Source organism: Chelonia mydas, chromosome 8, assembly GCF_015237465.2.
Source record: "Chelonia mydas isolate rCheMyd1 chromosome 8, rCheMyd1.pri.v2, whole genome shotgun sequence".
Classification (NCBI taxonomy): domain Eukaryota; kingdom Metazoa; phylum Chordata; order Testudines; family Cheloniidae; genus Chelonia; species Chelonia mydas.
The window spans coordinates 34,824,806-34,849,991 of NC_057854.1; the positions used below are offsets into that span (position 1 = coordinate 34,824,806).

Below are 25,186 nucleotides of genomic sequence, written 5' to 3' on the forward strand. Positions count from 1 at the left end.
GTTACCTTCTCTGTGACTATTCTTTAGCTCTCCTCTGACTAGCATGTCGAGTGTTAGGCAATAATATATAATAATACTTTTGCATTTTAATAGTGGTTTACATACTCAAAGCATTTTCATGAACTCTTAGGATTTCAGGGCCTAATCTTGTCCCCTCTGAATTCCATGCAAAGACTCTTATTGACAAATAAAGGGAGCTGGGCTGGGCCAGACTGGGACGTACATGGTGTCTAGGCCTTGTGCTGGCCCTGTGAAGGGCTGATTTTCAATCTCTCTGAGGTCTACAGATTAGCAGCCCTAGATTGGAATCCTCACCCTGCCACTGCTTTGCCAAATGAACTTGGTCAAGTCACATAACCCCTCTGGCTCAGACCCTCAAAGGTACCTAACTCCCCTTGATTTGGGTATGATTCCACACCTTTGAGGATCTAGCCTTCTGTGCCTTCGTTCCCCATCTGCACAGTAGAAATGAATACCTCCCGTCCACATTTGTAAAGCGCTTTGAGATCTTCAAATGAAAAGCAACTGCATAAGCGCCATGAATCCATTTTTGCTAGTGGTGAGTGGCTGTAACCAGGTGCTAAATAGTTACAGAATTCTAACTTGATTCATGCCATGTCAAATAAAGGTTTTTAAAAAGAAGAAAGAGACCACTTCTCCTCTCACTTATGATGGTGTAGATCAGGAATAATTCCTCTGCACTGACTGGAGGCACTCCAGTGTAGAGACGGCATGAGTATAGAAGAATCAATTCTGAAATGCAGTGTATATTGCCTTTATTCAGCATAGTATTTTTATTCTTTTCATGTCTTTTCAGCCCCTTTCATTTTAAATGGCCACCTGTGTTAATCTGGATGATAAACTGTCCGGGGCGGGGAGGGGTCCCAATTAAGAGGATCCCACAGTATTGTTATTAAGATCAACATCAGACAATAGTGGAATACAGTGAAACCTGTGACCTACTGTGACCTATTGGCATAAGATTAGGAAGCATCCAGAACTGAGGAGTAGGGGGGAGTTTGTGGGGGCAGGAAGGGGGAGGGAGACTCCCCCAGGGGAAATGGGTCTACAGCAGGAACTGAAACACAATAGGCTTTGGAGCTGGAAGGCTAAAACCCCTGCAGCCATTCCCAGCAAACACAACAGCCACCAAGGAAAAGCATGTCAGGAAATTCTGCCATTAATTAAGGCTGCTCTGTGAAAAAGTAACTATCTTTATTTACTTAAGTGTTGTAGGCTTGGTGCCCGGATTAACTATTTCATGGGCGAAACACGCTGCAGAACTCCCTCGAAAGATCCACCTCCAAGTGGCTTTCCGGCAGTCAGCCTAGTTCAGGAGCATTTGCTCTTTGCATGTGTGCCAGTCACTTTAATAACCAGGTTTCAGAGTAACAGCCGTGTTAGTCTGTATTCGCAAAAAGAAAAGGAGTACTTGTGGCACCTTAGAGACTAACCAATTTATTTGAGCATGAGCTTTCGCATCCGATGAAGTGAGTTGTAGCTCACGAAAGCTCATGCTCAAATAAATTGGTTAGTCTCTAAGGTGCCACAAGTACTCCTTTTCTTTTTAATAACCAGGGACGTGTTGTGCCACCACTGACCCCTCCAAGAGCGAGACGCAGTACCCCCAAAACCACGTGGCGGGGGGCTCAAAAATCGTGAGATTTTAAAAACGAATAAATGCTGGTTCCTTTTTATTTGCTGTCTGATTTCTGGGCCTTGAGGGGGTTGTGATTTCAAGTTTTTCTCTGCAACCAGGACTGAAATGATCACATCCATAATCACGTTTCCAAGGACTGGGCCTGAAATAAAATCACACTGTATTGCAAGACGTATGCCCCAATTGCAAGAGCTGGCAAGTTTGGTATCGGTAACTTTAGTGCACGGCAACATGGCTTCAACTGCAGGATCGGGGTCTTGCAATTATTTTAGTTGTGTCTGGCCTTTGTCTGTTGCAAAGCACCGTCTAAGTCAGTGTTTCTCAACAAGCGGTCCGTGGACAGGCGCTGGCCCCTTGGATCTAAGCCGTGCCAGAACCCCTTTTAAAAACAATCATGCAAAAGAGATCAGTTGAAAAGAACAGATTCCAATGTTTTTTTTAAAAGGAGAGTTAATAATAAAATACTAATTACTTTTTGCTTAGCATCTTCCCTAGGAGGATGTTAAAGTGCTTGAGCTGAAAACAGTTTCTTAAGCATGCTTAGCAAAGGGGAACAACTAGTCAATCGGGTATAAATGGAGGTGAGGGGTGGTTAGAATTATGTGTGGAGTTTTGTAGCCTGTGACCTTTGCTAGGACCCATTCTTTTATCTGATTTATTCTTAGCAAGCTGACAACCAACCCCCAAACCAAGCAGCCAGCCTCTGCAACCAGAGAGTTTCGGCACCAGCCCGGGACGAGGGCAGACCCCCTATTAAAGTAGACTGGCCCCTCCACAACAAACGTGAATGTCAATCAACCCCCAGACCCCGCCTGGTTGCAAATCCCTCGCAAACCTGTAGCAGCTTGTCCTCCCCCAGCCCACGCGGCAGATCAGGCTGCAAACGTGTTCGTGCTGCCAAAAACGCCCCAGCCCGGCTTCCTCTCCCTGACCCTCCACCCCCAGCAGCTCTCAGGGGAGAGGCGGCTCGGAGCGGGAAAGGTAGCCGGTGGAGTTGGTTACCCTTCAGATCTCAGGCCCAAGGTTAATGATTAGACGGGGCTGGGTCTCGGTTACCCCAGACCATTAAACTGGAGGAAAATGCATCCCCAGAGGGGGGGCTTGTGCTTCGGTTTCCCAGGGCTAGCTGCGCTGGAACCACTTTGACCCTGCAGCCCCCGGCGAGACACTGGGGGGAAGGTTGTTCGTGGCCTGGTCTCTTGCCTTAGCGCCCCTTCCCCGGCTGCAGCGCGGGAGATCGGTGCAGAGGGCCCCGGGCTGCGAGCAATGGCAAAGGCCGGGGAGCCCGGGGGTCCCATGCAAGGGAGAGCAACGAAAACCCCGAACCAAGCAGCGGCGCCCACTCCCATGGTGCTGCAGCCAACTCGGCTGGTGCTTAACCAGCGACTGCGAGTTAGCGGGAGGTGCCCGAGCCGAGACCCCGCTGAGCCCTTCGGGATGGAGTACCACGCTGCCCTGGCCCCCCGCGGCCGCCCGTTCCCGCCGGGCCCGCGCCCGAGCTCGCCCAGCCGTGCGAGCCAGCTGGAGGGCTCGGGGAAGTGGGGGCTGATCCCCCGTGGGTCACTGTCCACGCGCGGAGCTCGGCCGGGGGCGCAATTCCAGTGCTGGATGCAACCGAGGGTGGTTCCCCGCCTCCCCCCCGGAGGGGCTGGGCCTCTCAAACCCACCCGCGAGCGCCTCCCCCGTGCAAAGTTGCCCACTTGGCCGGCAGCCCGCGACGCTGGAGGTGCCCGCGGGGCTGTGTGTGGGGGGGTCTGTGCCGGGGGGGGCGCCCCGCGGGCCGCCCCTTCCCCCGAACTTTGGCGGCTGGAGGGGCCGCGGGGAGCGGAGCCGCGTGTGGCCGCGGGCTGGGGCGGCGGCGGTGCTATTTCCCCAGCCCCGCGCCGAGCCTGAGCAGCGCGATCGATTCCCATTGATTGTCCCTGACGAGCTGCTCCACTTTCCAGCCAATGTCAGCCCGGCTGCGCTCGGCAAGGAGAGAAATTAGGGAAAATCTCTGCCGCCCTGGCGGTGTCATTTCCACACACTTCGCCTGGCCGCCTGCCAGCGCGCCCGGCTGCACCGAAGAGCTGGGCCGGAGCCGCTGGCTCCCGAGATCGGGAGCAGGGAGAGGGAAAAGAGCCAGGACCTGGCTGGGCGTGCAGCCGATGGGAGACCAGATCCAGGCCCAACGAGGGGAGAGAGGAGCAAAGATTTGCCCAGCAGCCAGTGTGCACCCCCTGGTTTGTTCCAAGGGCTGTCGGGATCCTCCCCCTAAACCGTTTCACTCTGCTTCCCAGCCAGCCAAGCGCTACCATAGTGGGGGTGCAGGGAGCTATTGAATCAAACTGTAATCCCTGTATACGATGGAAACCACTTCAAGCCGGGGGGTGCAGTAGCACCTATGTCTGCCACTAGGCCAAATTCTGCCTTTGGTTACCCTGGTGTAACTCACTGACTTCAGCGAGGTTACAGGAGCTTCATACCCTGTCACAGAATTTGGGCCCGTCTTTTTCTGTGCTTTGGGTTCTTGTTTGCTGAGTATGGCACAGTGCGCAGTTTACCATTGGGCATGGCTTCCGGACCTCAGGGTTGCTTTCCCCAGGCCTCCCGCCTTTAGGAATTTAGTAAATCACTCTGACTGCTTTTAGCCTTGCTAATCTGTCCTTAAAGATGGGCAAAACTGCAGATGAAGAGATGACAATGTTTCTGTGAGCGTGTCCTATCCAGACTGCCATCCTGGAGCTATGTGTTCCCCTTTCACTAAAGACCTGTATATTGCAGGATGAAAGAATGCATCAGCCATATCAATTCGCCCAGCACTATAAAATGACACCAAATAAATAATCTACCTATATATTTAAAGAAAATATTTTCCAGTTAATTTTTCATGCCCCATCTTATTCCATCTTAACTGCAAGAGTCAAACTTTGATGATCAAAAGTAGTTTCTTTGATTCTTTGCAAGAGCTACATGGAACCAACACAGAGATTTGATACCTACTTTGTAGTCAACTGGATAATGTCTATGTGCACTACGACGCTCTACTAGAAATTGCTCAGCTGTGTTGCATAGTCCTTGTACCGCACCCCCCAAAAAAAATCCCCGTTAGCTCAAGCGGCTTGTGCTTTTGGAGCAGGAGGCTCTAAGTTCTGTCCCTGCTATTGGCACAAAGTTCCTAGGAGATACAGCGTGCAACATTAGTGACAGACATGCAGTCTTGTGGGGCAATGGATTTGTTATATTATTTACCCCCAACTAATCACACAGAAAGAATACAGTCTATTTTCTACTGCTTCATTTTCTGAGTGAGCGTGAGAAAATGACTTGCATGTGTTTTTAAATGCAGCCCCGATACTAGGTACATAAACCCAATGGCATTACTTACCAGTGGAATCTTGTTTGCAGACTTAATAGACCAGCTTTCATAGTATTGATAATGCTTTGAAATCTCTCTTGCCCTATGCTGCCAACCTCAAATGCTTTGTAATTGACAATGTAAACAATTTAAAAACAAGGCTACCATAAGCACTATACAAAATAAGCCCTTTACAGGAAAGCCTGTTGGAAAAATTATGCTTAGACTGAGTATTAATATGATAACGTAAGCAATGCATTTTTCAAAGCTGTTATTGCAAAAGGTAAGCAAAAGGATATTTGTAAATATATAATTTCCAGGCTATTTATACGTAGAATAATGATTTAACAGAAAGAAGCTAATGTTTTTCAGTAGCCGTAAACAAGTGGTATGACAGTTGGACAATGTTAGCCGTCGGTACCAGAGTGTATAAATAAAAATTGTAGTTACGATAGAAACAGAAATTTACATGCGTCCATATTTTCAAATCTATATTTAGAAAGCTGCTATGCCACACTCCTTCTGTTCTGCTGGAAATCAACTGGACCTGGGTGCTAAATTATTAATATTTTTCTTTTAGCAAGTTCCCCTTTATCTTTCCACTTATCCTGATGGCTCCTGATGGTTTATTAACCCCCCTTCATGCATGGGCTTGACCAGGACTCTGGGGCATATAACAGCCCCTTGGCAACTGAGTAACCATATTCCATGCTTTGTCTTTGATCGCAGCCACGGAGACTGTCATGTTCCCATATGAAATATTTCACGTTTCCAACTCCAGCACCACACCAGGAAGGTAAGATGGGTGCATTTATATTGCTGTGGTTGTCTGACCATTTCTGACAAAACTGGTTAAACTACACAGGGCTGATTTCATACATGTCTTAGCGAGGCAACGCTCAGGATCCCGACAATGCTTGGGCCAGTGGTGGTCAAGGGCTAAATCATATGGCAAGTCTCTTGGGAGTTGCTTTGTTGGGTGGACCAATCCTGGGGCTACTTTTCCGCTGTTATGGATGCTGACCTTAAGAGCGTCCAAAATGGGCTTTACCCAAGTATAGGTGGGAGTGTGGTCTCTTGATTGGAGCGGGGGAATAGAAGTCAGGATCCCTGAGGTTGCTTTCCGGTTCTACCGGTGATTCTTTGGGTGACTTTTGGCAAGTCGTGCTAATCTCTCAGTGCCTCCGTTTCCCCATCTGTAAAATGGGGGCAATAATACCTACCTGCCTCTCATGAGTGCTGTGAGCCTCGCTGCAGTGCTTTGAGATCCTGTGGTGAATCCTGGAAGGATAAGAATAATATTTCTCTATAAAAAGAAAAGGAGTACTTGTGGCACCTTAGAGACTAACAAATTTGTTTGAGTATAAGCTTTTCCCTATAAGGCTCGCTGTTTTTTTCACAGAACTTCCTGTTTCTGCAGAATATAACTGAGGTGCCACTTGCATCACAGGGTGGAGCTAAGAGAGCACAGAGCCTTTCTGCCGTCTACCCAGATCACCTGCTAAGGGGAGGAAATCTCCATGATGACTCCTGTTGTGGATTTCTTCCATTGTTATTCTGTTGGGGCTGCCCTCCCACCGCCCCTCAGAATAAACCATGGGGCTACTCTAAATCAGGCAGCTCTGCTGGAGCTCCAGGCCAGCTACTAGCATGGCTCTATTGGAGCTGCACTGCCAGGGACTTCCCTTGCTGCAGATGGACTGCCACAGAGGAGGCAATAGAGCATGGGGCTGGAGAGAGATACTCTCTCCACCACTCCCACTCTCCTGATTGAGCAGTCTCTACTAGTGACCCGAGTCCCTGTGACTTGGGCAAGTCTTTGAACCTCGCAGTACCTCACTTCCCTATTCGTTAGAATGGGGGTGACAGCACTGACCTCTCCAACAGGGGGTGCCAGGAGGACCGTTCTTAATATTTATTCCACACGTGTTGGTAATGTGCTTAAACAGTATTTGCCCAGGGGGCTGTGGAGGGGTGGCGTTAGGGAAGCTGAGTACAAAGCAGGCATGTTTACAGTGAGACCAAGGGAATCCCAACCCAAACTGGGGGCCATTGCTCTAGGATGGTTAATGATTCCTCCTGTGTGTTGCCTGTTTGCGTTTGTACAGCACCGTCCCACACAGCGTCTGCTGGAACACACTTTGATGTCAGAGGGCGTTTGCCATTGACTTCAGCGTGGCCAGAGAGATGAACTGACTCCCTCACGGTGATGCAGCACGTCCGTGGCAGAGGAGGGTGGCAGCTTCAGGAGTTCCAAGGCTCTCGGCTCTGAGTTCTAAACCTGAAGACGAAGCTGCCCCTGCATTATATGGAAACAGTCACACGTATACTTAAACTGGGATGAGCCCTGGTGATTATTAGCTGCATTACAGCAGTGCTGAGAGGCCCCATCGTGCTGGGGCCTGTACAAACAGAGTGAGATAGTCCCTGCCCCCAAAAGCTGACTACACGATAGTGGCTGGGGAAACAGAGGCACAGAGGTGAAGTAGAACCCAGGGCTTTTGAGTCCTGGTCCCGTGCCTTAGCCACTAGACTGCAGTACCTTAAAGGGCACTCGGTAAGTTGTAAAATTAAAAAAAAAAACAAAGCTGCTCTGTTCTGACCAAGCAGCCTCCTCCCCAGTCTGAAGCACTGGCTTTGATGGAACTGCACCAGGGACTGATCTGGTCCGAGCAGTAACCTGTGAGTACTGAAACATGACTGTGGATTTATTTGTTGTACAGGAGCGCCCACCCCAAGCTCTCGGGGTCCCAGCAGACTGTTACAAAAGGCTGCAATTCCCATATTAACAGACTCAGGCAGTTACCCTCTGCACATTGCTGACAGGGTAGAGGTATCTTTGGGTAACCCCCCACCGCAGCACCAGCCCCATAGCCCCTCAATCTGCCCAGCCCCCAATTCCCCATCAGCCTAGGAGAAGCAATGGGCCTTGCAGTGCATCATGAAGGGACTCCGGCTGGTCCAGCCCCTGGGTTGGGGGACCCTGCCAGCAGCCCCTCTCTTGTATACCACTGGAATCTGGGTCAGGCCCTCAGCTCCCTACAGCTCACTAGGGACTACAAACTCTCTGGCAATCCGCTCCTCCTTTCCTTGCTTGCGCTGCAGAGAACCTCCCGGAGAAAGCACTTGGTCTCAACCTTTTCAAAAGGGCCTAGGGGAGTTAGGTGCTCAAATCCAGTTGCGAGCCAATGGCAGCCTGGCGCTTCATGCCCATGGGCCACTTTGAAAATCCCATCTTTGAGTCCACTGTGGTGATGTCTGCCATTACTGGGTGAAGTTGAACCCAGAGCAGAGGCCTGGCAAGTAACTAAAGGAGAAACTGAATTTCAGACCCATCTACCTGACACCTACACTCACCCTCATTCTCTTTGGGGTTTCTTTCTGAAAGTCACCTCCACTTCTCGGAAAGAAAGGAAATTGTGTGAGAACTTGTGTGCCGACACCCTTGGAACACTGCGCCAGGAGCTTTGATGTTATGTGTGTAATGCCAGGCCTGCCACGTCTTCCCTCATTGGTATGGAAACTTCCTTAGTTGGGACTAATTTTAAGGCAGCTTTTAAATCTTCCCAGCTCGTGATGTGTTTCAATGAGACCTTTAAAAGCGCCCTCATAAATCTGGGAAATCACCCTCATTCAGACAGGCCCTGCCTGACAGCCCTGTGATGGTGTTTATTTTAGAAAACATTCCTCTGAGCAGAGGAACAGAAAACAGTGACTGGTGTACAGGCAGGAAGAGGGGAAAAGGGCCTGTGAAGATGGAGCAGATGAGAAGATGCTACCAATGCGTTCTCCTGCATAGGTGGAGGTGCGCAAAAGATTTGTATTGAAACTTCCAGATTCCAGGCTTTGGTTTGTATCAGAAACAGGCCCACTTGCAACCAAATTTTCACTGAAGTCCAGGAGCTTTTAAAGGGGAAAATGGGCCTGTTTTCCAGTGGAAACAAGCTAGTTTCTGAGCAAAACCAGCCTTCCCTGGTGAGGGAATGTAAGGCCATGTTTCAGGGGCAGACAGCTTTCGACCCTAAAAAAGGCTACTGGATGTTTTAGAGTCATCTTCTTGCTATTTATATTAACAGCTAAGATGCCATCCACACACCTAGTGAGAGATGGTCTCTGCCCCAAAGAACTTAGCCTGACTGGACTTTTACAGATGGGGAAACTGAGGCACAGACCGATTAAATGACTTGGCCAAGGTCAAACAGGGAGTCTAGCCCAGATCCTCAAGGTGTTTAGGCACCATTAATTTCAATAGAAGTTAGGAGCCCAAATACCTTTGAGGATCTGGACCTCTGTGGCTGGCCCTTTAAGGGTTTATGGGTCTCAGCCCTGCCTGTGACTCAGCCAGTGCTTCTCCCCAGATGGGGAAAATGAAGATCACCTGACCCAATCAGACCTCTGGGCTAGATAAGGAGAGGGCTGGGGAGAAACAGGGTGATGGCAGATGGCTGCTTGGAGAGGACGGCAGGCAGTCCCTGGGAGCTAGAGGAGAGCATGAAGCAGGGAGAGGCCTGTGAAAGACACCAGGTGGGAAGGCTGTGAGTGCCTGTGTGGGAAAGAGTGCCCCCCTCCCCCAAAGGAGCTTGGGAGGGGCTGAGGGGAGAGATGGAAAGGAGCGCAGGAAAGGCAAAACCTGAGCCCAAAGGGTAGGCAAAAGAATTAGAGGAGCGAAGACAGACCCCTCCCGAAGGAGCGGCTGGCCCCAGTTTGCAACTGGGACAGAGATTTTGTATTGTTTGTCTTGGATCCAGGTATGCTGGGAGGGTTGGACTCTTGGTAGCAAGGTAGCTGGAGGGCCCAGGCACTGTAGCAGCCAAACCAGGCCATGCAGTTTTTGAGGAGCCCAGAAGAAGGGGGAAAGTGAGGCAGGGGTGCTGCCATGAGGGGGCGCTCTGGAGGTTGTGTTACCCTGTTGCAGTGACTAAGTTGAGAGCTGAGCCTAGGTCTCCTGAGTCCCAGTCCAGAGCCTTAACCACAAGGCTCTCTGCCGATGCAAAAATAACAATTCATCCGTTGCTTCTAAAGCACCAACTCCAGGTGCGGAGCAATCATGAGGCAGGGAGTGGCAAAAAATGCCCCTGACCAGTGTGACGAAACAAGTCTTGTGAACGTGGCGAGATCTGTGGAATGAGGGCTAGCGAAAGGTGGGTGGCTCGTTGTCGGTGTGAAAAGATCCAAGCTACGCGTTTCGGCTGGAGCTTTAGCACTTCAGAATGTGCCATAAACGTTAACAAATGAATCTTCCCAGCTCCTTGTGTGAGACCTGCATTATCCCCAAGTCACTTACCCAAGGGCTGCACAACAGGTGTCAACCCCTGCTCAGCTCACTCAGGTTGAGTGGTCCCATTGCGGTCAATGCAGTTACATGAAGGATGCATTTGGCCCATTCTGTCTGCCTAAAATTGCCCATCTATTTGGACTGCAAATTCTTTGGGGGCCGGGGCTGTGTCTTATGTTTGTATGTGGTCCAGGATCTTGATCCTGAGGGGGGTCCTTGGGCTCTACAGCAATAGAAATGCTAATTACAGCACAGATTAGGAAGAAAAAGTTCTTCTTCGCCCCCTGCCCTGAAATGGGGGTGCTGTTGCTGTGCATTTTAAAATGCCAGCAGTGTTCTGCCCCAGAGGTGGATGCATATCAGCAGTGGGTTATGGGGCGCATATACCATAGCAGAGTTTACAGAGTGTAAAACTGTAATATCTTTTTGTACGATTGTTCCTCTAGTTCCTACTGGCCGTTCTGCTATTTCGTGTGCTCAGTCCCTGCTAGGTGGAGTAACCGAGTCTGCTTTTTGCTATGCAGGAGACATACTTGCTGTACTAAGAACAGGAGGACTTGTGGCACCTTAGAGACTAACAAATTTATTTGAGCATAAATAAATGGGCTACAGCTCACTTAATCAGAAACTTGCTGTAGTGTCACTCCACAAATGTTAGTTCAAGTTAAGTAAATAAGAAGCCTTTTCCTTCTAACCCCATTATATATATTTTTGTACATCATGTATAACTGGTAGCCATAAGTGTGTGTTACACTCAGTGACTACTCAATTGGGGCCTGATCCTGCACATTTAAATCAATGCTCTGGGCCCCAATTCAGCAAAGCACTTAAGCATGTGATTTAAGTGCCCTTGACTTCAGTGGGAATTATACATATGTTTAAAATTAAGCATGTGCTTTGCTGAATGGGGGTGGGGTTACTCATGTATTTAGAGTTAAACACAGGCTTAAGTGCTTTGCTGAGGCTGTGGAACTCATTGCCACAAGATTTCACTGCACCATAGAGTGTGGCGGACTTTAATAAATGGGTGGTCATTAATATTGGTAACAATGATATTCAGAGTTACAGTAAGAATTAGAAAACAAACAACCGCATAGTTTGAAAGGGAAATAAACTCTCATCCTTCAAGGAATAATAATACCTACATCTTATATAGTGCATCTACATCTTTTCATTAGTAGATCTCAAAGCACTGAATGAAGGAGCTCAGTATCAATATCCCCATTTTTCAGCTGGGGAAACTGAGGCACAGAGCGTGGCCATGATTTGCCCAAGGTCATCCAGCAGCTCAGTGACTGAAGAGGGAGTAGAACAAAGGTCTCACCAGCAAAGAGCTATATATATTAAACAACCTTTCCTTTCAGCTCAATGCAGCCTAAAAGCTCAAAACTCAGAACACAAATAAAAAACTCAGCATTTAATATTAAAATAAAAAAAATCTTTTTGAGTTCCAGCCAATCTGATGATTTTGGGAGCCTGATTCCTGGCTTTGAAATGAATGGGGATGGCAATACTGTAAGTGTCACTAATGTTGGGGCCTTACATGGGATGTAAGTAGTGCCTGATGCTTGTGCTGGTCCCCTGCACAAGGGTGTATCTTCCCCCAAGGGACTAAGTGTGGCAGAATCTGACCTTTAAATTGTATGGAGATAAGTGCTTGTTGAATGTGGTTTAAAAACTAGCCAAGGATACATTTCAAATAGTGGGAGTGTCATATTGAAAGCTGAGATTTCCAGCTGAAGGGGTTTGGATCCAAACCCCTATGCAGCTTATCAAACCTTAGCATGAAAGTGCAACATGAAATGAAAGAGGCTTGTTCTTAAGAATCAAATGAGTTTGCTGTGAGCTGAATTTACAAAATGCGCCAACACTTTTATACATCCCAGGAAACCAATTTACTCAGGAAATTGGGGAGGCACCAAAATCAGAGCTATTCCTGGGGGCTTTCTGGTCACAAAACCTCCCCATTACTCTGTGCCAGGCTCTGACTGTCCAGAGAGAGTAATTGCGCCCGTGTGGTCTAGCTATGCACAGTGCTAATGAAGAGTCCTGACTAGCTGCTGATTGGCACAGAAGGACTATAGTATACACCACAACCACAGTAAATGAGTGAAATAGGGGCTAGTTATTAGGGAGGGGTACTGGGAGTTAGGGCTTGTGGTTTTACTCCTGTTTTGGCCACCGACGTGCTCTGGTTGCAACATGGGGCAGCATGGCCTAGTGCATAAAGCACTGATTGGGAACTCGGATGAGTTGGGTTCAAGTCCTGCTCTGCTTGCTGGATGACCTTGGGCAAGTCACATCCCCTCTTTGTGTCTCCGTTTCCCCATCTGTGAAATAGGGCTAAGGACACTGACCTCCTTTGTAAAGTGCTCAGAGATCAACTGATAAGAGCGAGGTATTACAATTAGAAGCTGGAATTTTCAAAGGGAAAAGTGAGGTGCCTAACTCACCTTGAAAGTCAGAGCTGGGTGCCTAACTCCTTTAGGTCCCTTTGAAAGTCCCAGCTAGAGTTTTCAATGTGGCATGTACCTTACTTATATTCTCTAACGTAGCCAAGCCTTTAGAGACCACAGTATTAGTCACAGCTACCCTACAGAACCCTGTTGCAACCAGGATAACTGGTGTAACTAGATCACCTGACTCAGTTGTAATTGGTGTGGAGGTGCAAAGAGAGATGGCTGGGACTGGGAGACAGCAACTTTTGCCGTGGCCGTCTTGAGTTTGGGAGAGTCCCAATGAAAGCGAACAAAGGAGCTTTCCCAGAACAGGGTGCCAGGCCTGGGCTCTGTGAGGGCGCCAGGCATGGCAAGGTGCTAAGGACTGTGGAAGTGCAATGTTTTCCAGATCCAGGCTGGAACTGGGGTTCTCCCGGCCCTGCACAGGAGCTCTCCCTAGCAAGGATGCGGGGAGTTACACAGCTTTAATACAGATGATCTCGGAGACGTGAGCAAGGCATCCATCGTGCATCTAAGCGTGTCCCAGTGCAGCACGTATAGCACGTAGCATAAACTCCCTCTCCCCGGGATCTATCCAGCCTTTCCAAGCACCCAGCAAGCATGCAGCTACAGCCTGGGAAACTCTCTCTAATTTGTATCCAGAAGGGTCCTTTGAAGACTCTACCAGCTGTTCGCCCTGCCATGACAGTGCGCTACCACCCAAGTGGGCTGGCTGCAGCAGTGCCGGGAAAGGGAAGGCAAAGCCGATGGAAGCAGAAGGTAAAAGCAGCACAAAGGGAAGACAGAAATGTGATAAAAGGGGCTGTGTTTGGGACTCGCGCCCAGCTCGTTTTGAAGGGGGAACGGCACCACATGCCTCTTGTGTGTAACATACGCAAAAATGGCTTCCAGTGGCAGATTTTCAGCCACGCGGTGAGGAAGGGGGAAATTGACTCATCGTGGCGTACATGATCAGCAGGAGGGAAGATAAAGCCAGTAAAATACAATGGAGCAGAGTCTGATTTGTGCTGTAGTTTGACTGAAGCAAGGAAGTGGGCAGCAGGATTAAAGTGGACCCTTTATTTCTGGAAACACAACTCACTGTTTTCCTCTGCTCCAGTTCCTCCTTCTGACTCTTTCCCTGTGCTCCCTCTAGTGCTCACAAGTGTGCACTGCAGGTGCTCACTCAGACTCTGAGCCGCTAACCTTGGATGCATCTGATATTTCTCTAGCGCCGTCAGGCTGGAGATACCTCAGAGTACTTCATGCTCTCAGATCCAGTCAGAGACACTAGTGGCTACACAGCAATGGAGGCGAAGCCGCCATGTTTGAGTTAGACAAAAAGTACAAGGAATCCACTGCCCTGTAACATGGAGTGGGATAAAATGGACTATCAGCCTAGGGACTGCTCTCTGGTTGCACTGTATTTCAGTTGCAGAGCTGTAGGAAGGTACAAAATGAAGGCGGCGTTAGGCAGTCAGGTACACAGAATATCTACCTGTATAACCGGAAACATAACCACATGGAAATTAAAACAACTGCACGATGGCGCTATATACAAAACACTCAACCTACTGTGAAATGTATGGAATTCCCAGTGAAACCTCAGCTATAGTGGGTCCCCTTGGGATATTCAGGGTGATCTTTAGGAAGTGATTGGGTAAGTGGTGATGCCGATAGGCCTGGAAAGACAGAGACTGATACTGTATTCCTGACTCAGGCAAACCTCCCGGGGCCACAAGATTGGGGACCTTTGTCTTCACTTACTGTCTTTTTTTCCCCCTCTCAAAAATAATGAAATGCAGAAAATGACATTAATGAGCCATTACGAGTGCAGATTTCAACATGCAGCTGTCAGCAAACACTCAGGTTCTCACATGGGTGCTGGCTCGGCCGTGTAGCATAGATGAAGTGTTTTCTGTCAGTGGCTAGGCTGTTAGAAGCTGCCTGAGGAACCTGAAGTAACCCCTTCCATCCTAGCTCCCTCCCCTTCTTGAAAAAAGACCATACCCACTTCTCTAGCTCTCCCCCAGCCCCTACCTCAACCAGGTGTCCTTTCTTCATCCTCAGCTGGTGTCAATTGGCGAAGCTGCCTTGAGGATCCCGATCTGCATGTCTGTGGAGCCCCGCTTGGGATGACACTGGCGTGTTCCATAGGGAGGGAATGACCGTGGCTGCCATCTTCTGGGGAGCTGGGCTAAAGAAATGGCACAAACTGGAGGAAAGGGATGCCATATGACTGGATTGGTTCTGTCACTGTTGTGTCCAGCATGAACAGGGGAGAGCAAAGAGGGGACAGAGACCAGGAAAAGGGAGCCAGCGCCATTCCTCTCCCTGCTGTCTCCAGGAACCTCCCTACATTCCACACCAATTTGGGCTCCCCTCACTTTAGCTGCTGAAGATAATTATTTACATCAGAAGTAGACAATCAGGAGGTGGTTGAATGAGCTCTTCTTACAGAATAAGTCTCCCAGCACTTTCTGAATGAATCATGTGTGTCTGTCCCTTGGTTTGGGTCTTTGTCATGCGACCTGTGTTTGGGCCATGGCAGGTTGAGGGATGGCCAGAGGGATCATGGTATGAACTGGGATCTGCACTAGAAAGGGGAGATGTAGTTTGATTGGAAACTCTTTGAGGGCAGAAACCATCTCTCTGTTATGTGTCTGTAGAGCACCTAGCATGGTGGGGTCCTGATCCTTGATTGGAATACTGCAGTACAAAAAGACTGTGCTCCTCATCGAGGCAATAAAGAATGAGAGGAACAGGGTTCTGCTTTGAAAGGAAGGCAGGAAGAGAAGAAGGAAAATGGGAAAGTACAAAGAGAAAGGAGGAAGAGAACAGTATGGAGATGTAGCAAGTTGAAGACTGAGAGGAAAAAGAAGGGAATATTAAAATGGAAAAATAAGAAAAAGGGAAGGAAAAAGAGAAGGGCCAGAAAAGACCCATCTGACCTGCATTTCAACTGGTGAGTGTTATTTATTTCACCTTTTTATTTTATTGTATTTCCCCAGCAGGGACCTGCTTCTCCATAAATTTGGGAGAAAGGGGCGGGATGGCTGGATCCAGCTGCCGCAGAGAGGATTTACTGTAGCTCTGATTGCTTCGTGCACTCTCTGTGGGATGGGTCTTTATAAAAAATTACCTGCTGTTAGTGGCAGGTAATTTTTGTGTGTGGAAATTTCAATCCTAGCTTTGGAAATAATTAAAACCAGAGGCCAAATAATCCTTGTCCTTTGTTAGCCCCTTTTGTCTGAGGAGCGCAGAGTACACAGGGCTCGGCCCAATGCTGAAATCAATGGGCCCTGAATCCAGTGGGCCTAGAATCAGGGCTGCAAGGCTAGATTGTGTCATTTAGCCATAACCCTCCATTGGGGGTGGGTGCCGTGGAGATGCACTGCATTTGGAGAAATGCCTCCCGAAGCTCTCTGGTTGTGCTTGTTCAGTCTGAGACACCCTTGCAAGGAAGGGACACCTTTCCCCATCCCACCTAGCCGGGCACCTCCATTGGCTGACACATAGAGCAATGGTACCATAGCTCCGCATACTCCTTGCCGCTCCAGCCCCCTTCCTGGTAAATTGCTTCCAGGGGGAGTGTCTCGTTGATGCTTAGGGGCTGCAGGTCTGTCCAGCCGCTACATAGGCCATGTGAGACCCACCACCCTTTCGCTTTCACTGCAGAGCCACCCTTCTTCCTTACATCTAGGCACTGGGAGTTCTGCAATCTTTGCTCGGTCAGGACTTGGCCCCAGCGATGGGGATTTAAAATGGGCAACAGAAGTAGGGGAGTGGTTGGTGCCAGTCTGCCAGCAGTTCTCCTGGAAGGAGATGGATGCTCCTCTAGCCACCAGAATGTCACTCCTCATCCAGGCAGGAGGACTGGAGGTTCCTTTGCTGAGCGTTGCAGTAGCTGGGTGATTAGTAGCATTGCCAACTAGCAGCTCTGCATCCTGTGACTGAACACAGTAACTGGAGCTGCTTTGGTTGCCACCTGCTTTCATATGATTGGCTTAGGGGTCTGCTTGTTTGTCTCTTTCCTCCTGTCAGCCTCGACACAATGTTGCCAATTGATATTTGGTGCTTCTTCTTAAAGCCCCAGCTCCTGGAGTCATGGGGTTATGTTAGACTCTCCTGTTCATTCAAAAGTATGTTTCCAGGCCTTGTGGTTGCAGAGAAAAGCTTGAAAACATGACCCCCTAAAGGATCAAATATCAGAGGGCAAATAAAAAAGACTCTAAAATGTATTTTTAAAATCTCAGGATTTTAACCAGTTTTGTGATTTCTCCTCCCCACCCCCCCGGCTCAGGAATCGTGGTTTCTGATGCTGCTGACAGTGCTCATATGGATGTCAAGAGAATGTGAAAGATAGTGTTTAGTGCTATCTCATAACATAGAACAATACAAGTGATCTAAAAACAACAGTGGGGTCAACAGGATCTATGTGACTTTTTTAAATGAGATGGAATCATAGTAATAATTTGCACTTCCAGAACCCCTTTTGTCCCAAGAATCCCAAAGCAGTTTACAGACTTTGACAGACTAGGTACTGTACATACAAAGAAAGCTCACGACCTGTGTCTGAAATGCTGCCACCTCTGAGGCGGGACATAGCAGCTGATTGCTAAATACTCGCAGTAATTAACATTTTTATATATTTAATTAGACCAAATGGGTGTCAAGCAGCCTGAGCCCCAGTGCAGGTGATACCATGCACAAAGAATGAATGGAAGTTGGGCAATGAAGGCAAAATATCACTGAGGTAGAAGGAACTTGGAGTAGCATTCACAAATGTCTGAACATGCCCACAGAGGTGTGGAATGTGCAAGAGTACAGGGCTTCATCAGACTTGGTATAGAAACTCCCTACTTTAATAGTCAATAAGGGGCCCATACCTCCTCCCTCCTTGGGCATCAATAGAGAATGCTATTTGATTTATGGCCTGTGGCCATTGCAAGGAAATCAAGGCAATGCTTTTCTGCAAAAGCACTGGATGAGATAAGAAGCAATAAAGGTTTATACATTGAAAACAACAATAACTATTATAGCAGTGCCTAGAGGCCCCAAGTGTGGTTCGAAGGGGATGGGTTGGCCAGGGGATGTGAGCTCTTAGGGACAAGGTGAGCAATTTTCCAAGTGCGTGTGACAGCCCAGAGGAGAGCTGTCTGGAGAGAGGGGCTGTGACCAGCTGGAAAGATTCCCAAGAGGTTCCCAGGAACAATAAAAAGTGGGAAGGACAGAGGATGTCCCATGGAGCAGAGGTTTCCTCGACTGATGTCTGAAGCCCCTGGCACTGTGCTTTCCAGTGTTCCCTTGCGCTCCCCTATCTGTTGTCTCCACCTGTTGTCTGTCTGTCTTCTTATGCTGTAAGCTGTATGGGGCAGCGACCATCTCTGCACAGTGCCTAGCACAATGGAGCTGCCGTCTAGGTGCTACCGTAATTCTTCTTTTAGTGTACCTCTTGCACTCGATATGGAGGTTAAGCCTGGACGGAGGTTGTGAAATGATATTGCAGGACTCTTCTTGTTTGAGTTTGACTATGTGTGCTTGGTAGTTAATGAACGACCATTTTTAACTGCAAATTTCTGGCCTTGAGTTTATTCGGTCAGGCCCCTAGGGATATCTCACAGGCTGGATGATGGAGGGTGCAACCAGCCCATAATGTTATCTCAAAACCTATTGTTCCATAACCTTGGACCCTCTGGACTGGATGGATCTCCTTAGCGAGGACATGCCAAGGAATCTGCTTTGACTGAATCAAACAGACTAAATTATCTGGATGTAGTGGCAAGAAAGGTCAGACTTGAGCTGGTAACTAGGAATGAATGGGTGTGTCATATACCACTGGAAAGGACACTTCCCCCCACCCCCCAGATTTGCATAAAGGATTTGAATTTGGGCAATGATCTCTGGAACTGGAATACTAACTTTGAAGAGTTGGACTTTATCTTCTAGACAGGTCCTTCCATACAATCATTTGCAAAGTACATTGCCCTGCATCTTCAGTACTTACAATCTTGATGCATGAAAACATTGCGAAGTGAATATAATCGTAATCATGCCATTCCTTTCTGAGCATCTCGGGGCTCTTGGCAAATCTTATTTAAGCCTCATAGTGCTCATCAGAGGCATTTGGTGGTCAGCAGGTGTTTTCAGAGGTGATGTCATTCTGAGTTTTGTATACTGCACCTTTAGATGTAGAAGAAACTGCCCAGTTGTGAGGCAGTTGCCATGTTTGAGATTAGATGCAGAGTGTTACAGAAGGAGCCACTTTGTTCACGCTCCTTCCTGGAGACTTCATAGTTATTCATTCTTGGTTGCTTTCCTTAACTTGAAATAGAAGTCCCCTAGATTGAGAAATCCATAATGTGCTCTTGGGGCATAGGGAAGAAAACCATCTGAGATTTACCACCTTTATGGCTAGGGGAAGGGACTTGCCCGAGGTCAGACAGCATGGCAGTGGCCAAATTGGGACTAACACCCAGAAATCTCGACTCCCTAGCCACTGGACTACGCTGCCTCCTCATGCTCACATATCTGTTCGTCTGGAACAATATGGGAGTGATGCTGATAAATTTCCTTCCCCTTGACAAATCCAGTTGGTCTGGGTGGATAAGGAAAGGGAGATTTGTCTCTCCTGAATGCTAGGTGCTCCTTGGTCCATCTTTGTTAATGGAACAACTTGATGTACGGTGCCAGAGTTCCTCTCGGCTATGGTAAGTCTCGTAGGGGCGACGGCAGTCTGTGCCCGCCGTTCCTGCAGAGCACCTGGCTCTCTGCTGAGCTCGGGGAAATGATGCAGCAAGGGCGAATGCTAGAGTGTGTAGAAGGGCTTAGGCTGAGGACGGCAGAATGCTCCCTGGAGCCAGGGTACAGGCATATCACAATGCTGTGGTGGCGGAGGCTAAGAGGCGTTACATGCTTCGCTCTCGGCATGGCAAAGCATTGCCCTGCAGAGCTCTCATGGAGCATTCAGACAGGTTCATCCAGACAGGCTCTTCCTGCAACCAGGCTAATCAACAAGCTCTGCGAGCGATCTTATGACTTCTGCACTGAGAAAATGGCCTCTGTTAGAGCTGGTCTCCTGGGGCGAGCAGGGAGCGCCAGAGCAAGAGGGTGTAAATGCACCTGCTCTTCTGGTTAGATTGGACAATATTGCTCCCTGTGTTATCTAGAGGAGCTTAGAGTCAGGTTCCATCAGTAGGATCCTTCCCTATCTTGACATGGGGAGCCAACAGTTTGGCATTATCCTATTGGCTGGGTTCTAGTATCAGTGTCTTTTGCAGCAGGGAGGGTGCTGGGGCTGCTGAGAGATTCTGAGGTTTCTCCTTAAGTGCTTCAGAGCCATTGGGGCCCTACACAGCTAGTGCCCAGCCTCAAACCTCCCTGTCTGGGGGAATGGCAGATATTTCTGCATCTAACGGGCTTCTCCAGCATATTCCAATCCATTTCTGGCTGCTGAGCAGAAAGCCCATTGGCCTGGGTGATGGATGGTCTTAGAGTGATAGATCTGTGGAAAGCTGTCGGCTCTCTGTCAGCTGCTTTCAATACCACTGATCACAAGCGGTTGCTGACTCCACGCCAGGTACTGGCTGGGGTGTATGGGACGCTCTGGAATGGTTCCACTCTCCTTATTGCATAGTGGTCTGTCAGTGTAATTAGCTAAGGGTCACCTTCTTTGAGCACGTAGGTGGGGGAGCCATGCATGTGGAGTCTGACCCAATGGGGGCTTTCTTGTCACCATTGTTGTAAGGTGTGTTTGAAGCCACTCTGCTCTAATAAGATGTCCGTCATCAGCGGCAGCCCAATGAACCCCAGATCTGTAGCACTGTCTCTCACGTCACAGCAATCCCACCTTGGCTGTGGTTTGGATTCCAGGCAAAACCATGGAGTGGGTGAAGGCTGAGACTTATCCTGGCTGAGAAATGGGGAAGCCTCCTGAGGCCCTCAGTGTTTGGTGACGGGCCAGCCTATTGGTGGGGTTGGCAGGCTGCATGGTTTTGGAAGGAAGCATGAGCTGGATGCGGCAGACTGTGCTCCGGCGCTGTCTTGTAATTTGGAGAACATCACCAGCTGTGCTGCTCGTTTCTAGACGCAGGCATATGCAGAACCTCAAGAGACCTCAGCATGGGGATCTCTGCCTGGGCGCCTTCTAGGTGAGACTCCTGCACTGGGGGGTTTAGGTGGCCACACTGGAGATCTGTTCATAGGGCCAAATTCAGAAGGAGTAAGGCCTGCTCAGATTTACACCAGTGTAAATCCATTGATTCCAGTGCAATTATCAGGATGTACACCCACTGCTAGGGCTGGATCCCAATTGGTGTAAACTAGTATTGCTTTACTGATGTCACTGGCGCGACGCCGGTTTACTCCAGCAAGGGTCTGGCCCTAGGAATCTCTGCTGGTGTAATGTACCGTAGGCAGAGGTAGGGAGGAGGGTGCAGTGACACCTTCTTGCACTCCTCTCTGAACATAGACCTAGTGCTGCCATGTTCTGCGATCTAGTGACCGGATTTCCCTGCAAGAACTAGCAATGCCCGAGCCTCGCTCTCTGCACTAGCAGCTCAGCCTGGCTCGGAGTGCACCCCAGGTTTGACTCTTGCTGTTCAAAGCCTTTAATAATAGGGAGCCAGCCTCCCACATGGCCCCCTTTGTTGCTCATAGCCATATACTGGCACTCCAGATCAGCAGGGGCCGGACTGAGCAGCGAAAGTTGCTAGAGTGGGGTAAGGGGAAGGAGATCTGACAGTTCTCCCCGATTGTGCCATTCGGTGGTGGGGTTAGTGCCCTCTCACTGGCTCCATGGCTCATTGGATCTCCAGGGATCTGCCTCTATCCTGGCTCTGTGCCCCCACAGTAGAGTGACCATATAGCAAGTGTGAAAAATCGGGACAGGAGTTGGGGGTGGGGGTAATAGGAGCCTATATAAGAAAAAGCCCCAAATATCAGGACTGTCCCTATAAAATTGGGACATCTGGTCACCCTACTGTACAGCCCCCCCATCTCACTCCTTGTTGGCATAGTTCCAAAGGAGCCATGCACACGGAGGGCTGGCCAGCTGTTTCCCTGGATCGACACCTATTCAATGGGGATTGCTGCTGTGGAGGGGTTCCTCAGACAGGTACTGCAAGCCCTGCAGAGATGGCACTCACCTTGTCCAGGTGAGCTCCGTCTGACTGCTCACAGCACTGGCAGTTCCACCTTTGCCACCAGTGGAAGAATTGCCCTCCCTGAAGGCCAAGTGGGCCTGGGGGGAAGGAGTGGGGTAGCTCACAACAGCTGATTACCATGAGGGGCATTACAGGGAGGGGCAGGATGGTCCCGTGGGCCAAGCCTTGGGTTGGGCTTCGTGAGCTCTGGGTTCAATTCCTGGCCATGCCTCAGGGCATCTTCAGGACAGCTCACTCCATTTCTCTGTGCCCCATCTGTAAAATGGTTCAGCTGTTGGCAGCAGGCACTGTCTCCCCATGTGTATGCACAGCGTCTAGCAGAACCGGGCCCTGATCTGGGCTGGTCACTATAATACAGGTGGTGGGGTCAGCAGCGTGTCTGATCTAACGCACCTGCACAGATTCCTGCCTTTCTTGTACCACTCCTGCAGGAACCATGTGGGCCCTCGTTACCATGCTCACCAGAGGAAAGAGCTGTCTTGTATATCGTAATGGTTTCTCGACAGCTCCTGATTGAAGCATGCCCAATTTAGTTCTTGCCATAAGTAACTTTTACATATCCCCAGGGAATAATTTAATTTATGAATCTTTCCTAACTCTGCAATCTCAATTAAAAGTCAATGGTTTTTTGCTCCTCCTCTGGAGATCCACCACAAATGAAATGCTTCAGCAGGCCACATCAATCCCCGCTCTTTATGCTGTCGGTGGCTCAGAATGCACGGTAGCTTGGCCATTCGGAGCCTGACTTCCCCGGTGCACTGGAGCTGTCTTGGGCTGCTCTCATGGGGCAAGGCTGCTCTAAAGCCAGTGGATCTGGCCTCTGGAGGATCCACCTGTGCTGGGGAATCCTCCAATGGCTAGCGGCTCTTATGTCACCACATTCCTTTCAGGCACCAGCACAAGGAACATGGCCAGAGGAAAGATCTAACTGTTCTTTGGCTGCTGGTACAACTGCTGGAGGCCATTGGTAGCTGGGGTAGCCAACAGCCTTCAGGCTGCTCTAACTTAAGTCAGGGAGCAGCTGGGCACTCCGCACGTTCATTGTCAGGGAAGCAGAATAGTGGTGTATCGCCACTGGGTACCTTCCCAGCTGCACTTGTGCTGAATGCTCTCGTCTGGAGACTCTGGGCCTAGCCTCCCCTCTGCTCAGAGAGACCGGTGTTTTATCTTTCCGATCGATTCACAGGCACTGCTGGGAGGAGGCTGGCAGAGCGCTTGGGGTGAGCCATAAGGTTGAGGCTCTGTCCTCTCCATGGCTATGAAAGATCCCGTGGCCTCATGACACAGGGATGGGGGCGATCGGGCCATTTTCCTGCCCAAATCCATATCTTTGCTTCATGCAATGTCTCTCAAAAGCCTAGTGAGGTGCATCTCCCAGGCCACTGGTGCCTTCGACGCGTGTTTAAAATGCAGTCAGCCAATAGCGGATTTCACAGCATGATTTGAGCCCATAGCAGCAATTCACCACCAGTGGCTAAAAGAGCATGAAAGGCTCTTGCACTGTCCCACCCTACCGACACGGAGCACCTGAGCAATCAGGTGGCTTTTGCACTCTGCCCGACAGGTCAGAGTTGGGCTGTTTTGGACCCAGAAGGGGGAGGGCATTCCAAAGGCAACCCACTTCACAGAAAATGCCCTGTCAGCTGCCCCTTAGCTCCTAAAGACTCCAGCTTGAGAGCCCTGTTGATCACTGCTGCAGCAGAGCACAGAGTAAGAGGGGTCTCTCTGGCCATTGAGGGGTTTCTAGATCACATACCACACCATCAGCTCCACCCAGGAGCCTTCAGGCAGCCAGTGCAGATCTCTCAGATATGAAAGAGCAGAGCCACTTACATTCTCCTGCTAGTGTCCACAGATGAGTTAGCACCAGGTCACGATCAACAATCTCTGTGGCAGTTGGTAGACCTAACAGTATCAGCAAAGACCCCTGATCTTCATCCATCTCCAGGAGGAGACCATTTGTCCATGCCACCAGTACAGTCCCCATGCCATTTCCAGGCCTACAGATTAGCATGAGCTCCAGGAAACAAGAGGCATGCAAAAGCCCTGAGAATGTTCTCCCCATGGCATTCTCCACAATCTCATCCCGAAAACAGATGATTTGAGAGTGGGTGATCCAGCCTGGATTATCAGCATCAAGGGGATGGCTTCTTCAGAGCAGCCCTCCTTAAGCAAGGCATGGATGATCAACATCCGCTTCTTCACTGGCCTTCACCAGGCATCAGGGACATGGGTTCCCAGCACAAGTGTGGCACACAGTTCCGGGAGCACGGCTGGCTGGAACCTGAGCAGGGGAGACAGTGTCTGGCCCTGCCTCCATGGACACAGACCATTGGGTCTGACTCTGTGAGCCTTGCTGAGCAAAGCGACGTGAAATTGCCTCACAGCTGGAAGATGTAAGTCAGCTGCAGAGCGAAAGCAGCTCGTTGTGCCCGGGCAGCTCATTCCACTCCCTGGAACAGTCCTGCGGGGGCAGTGGAAAAGGCCAAGAGCTGCTTATTGGCCTCCCACACAGCCATGGGAACGGAGGGTAAAAGAAAGCATCTTTCTGACACAACTGCACCTCTCCATGGACCCTCCAGCTGGCTTCCCACTGCTTCTGCTGTGTCAGCTCATCTGTCAACCGAGGCGACCTGTGAGGCAAACACTGGGGAAGAGGGTATCCAGGAGCCCTTCATTGATGTTATAAAGTCTTGCCAACCCCTCGAGGGAGTGTCGGGTCAGAAAGACAATATTCCTCCCTCCCAGCCCTTGGGGAAACATCCAGGTTCCATTAACCAACAAGGTGGGACCATCAAACCAGGTTCCTCACCCCACTAGGAAAGGACACCCCAAGATGCAGGAGGACCATGATGCAGGCTGAATCTCCAGCTGTACCGCCTCTAATCCCATCCTCACTCACTGGATCAACAGTGTGGCCAAGTGCTTGCGATGCGCCTCAGACAGTCCCCTTGTAGCTGGTGTGGTAGTCATGAAATCTGGAGCTGTCTCGGGAGAACCACCGTCCACAGGACGCTGACATTTCCAGTGTTGCCCTGGTGAGGAATGTCCTCTGCTCACACAGTTATGTGCTCTGCCCACTGATAGCCAGTCCCATCTGGATGCTGCCCTGGGGATGTGCTGTGTTCATGACCACTTTGGGGTACATTTCAGGCTGGGTGGAAATAACACAGCCACCCTACCCCCTCACTGAGCTCCCCTTCGGCTCATACTGCACTGAATACCCAGCTGGAGACAGCAGCACCAGCCATGTCCTGCAGCCACACATGCAAAATCGAGGGGCTCGTCCTTCATGACTTAACCCCCATGGTC

The 25,186-nt window shown here is 49.7% G+C and overlaps 1 long non-coding RNA gene across 1 annotated transcript; it reads left to right on the forward strand.

The window, feature by feature from the left end:
* Nucleotides 1-2,509: 2,509 nt before the first annotated feature.
* On the forward strand, nucleotides 2,510-9,187 carry LOC122461386. The gene is made up of 3 exons (XR_006283235.1): nucleotides 2,510-2,683; nucleotides 5,727-5,793; nucleotides 7,106-9,187. It is a non-coding gene; the product is annotated as an uncharacterized LOC122461386 (long non-coding RNA).
* Nucleotides 9,188-25,186: the final 15,999 nt, after the last annotated feature.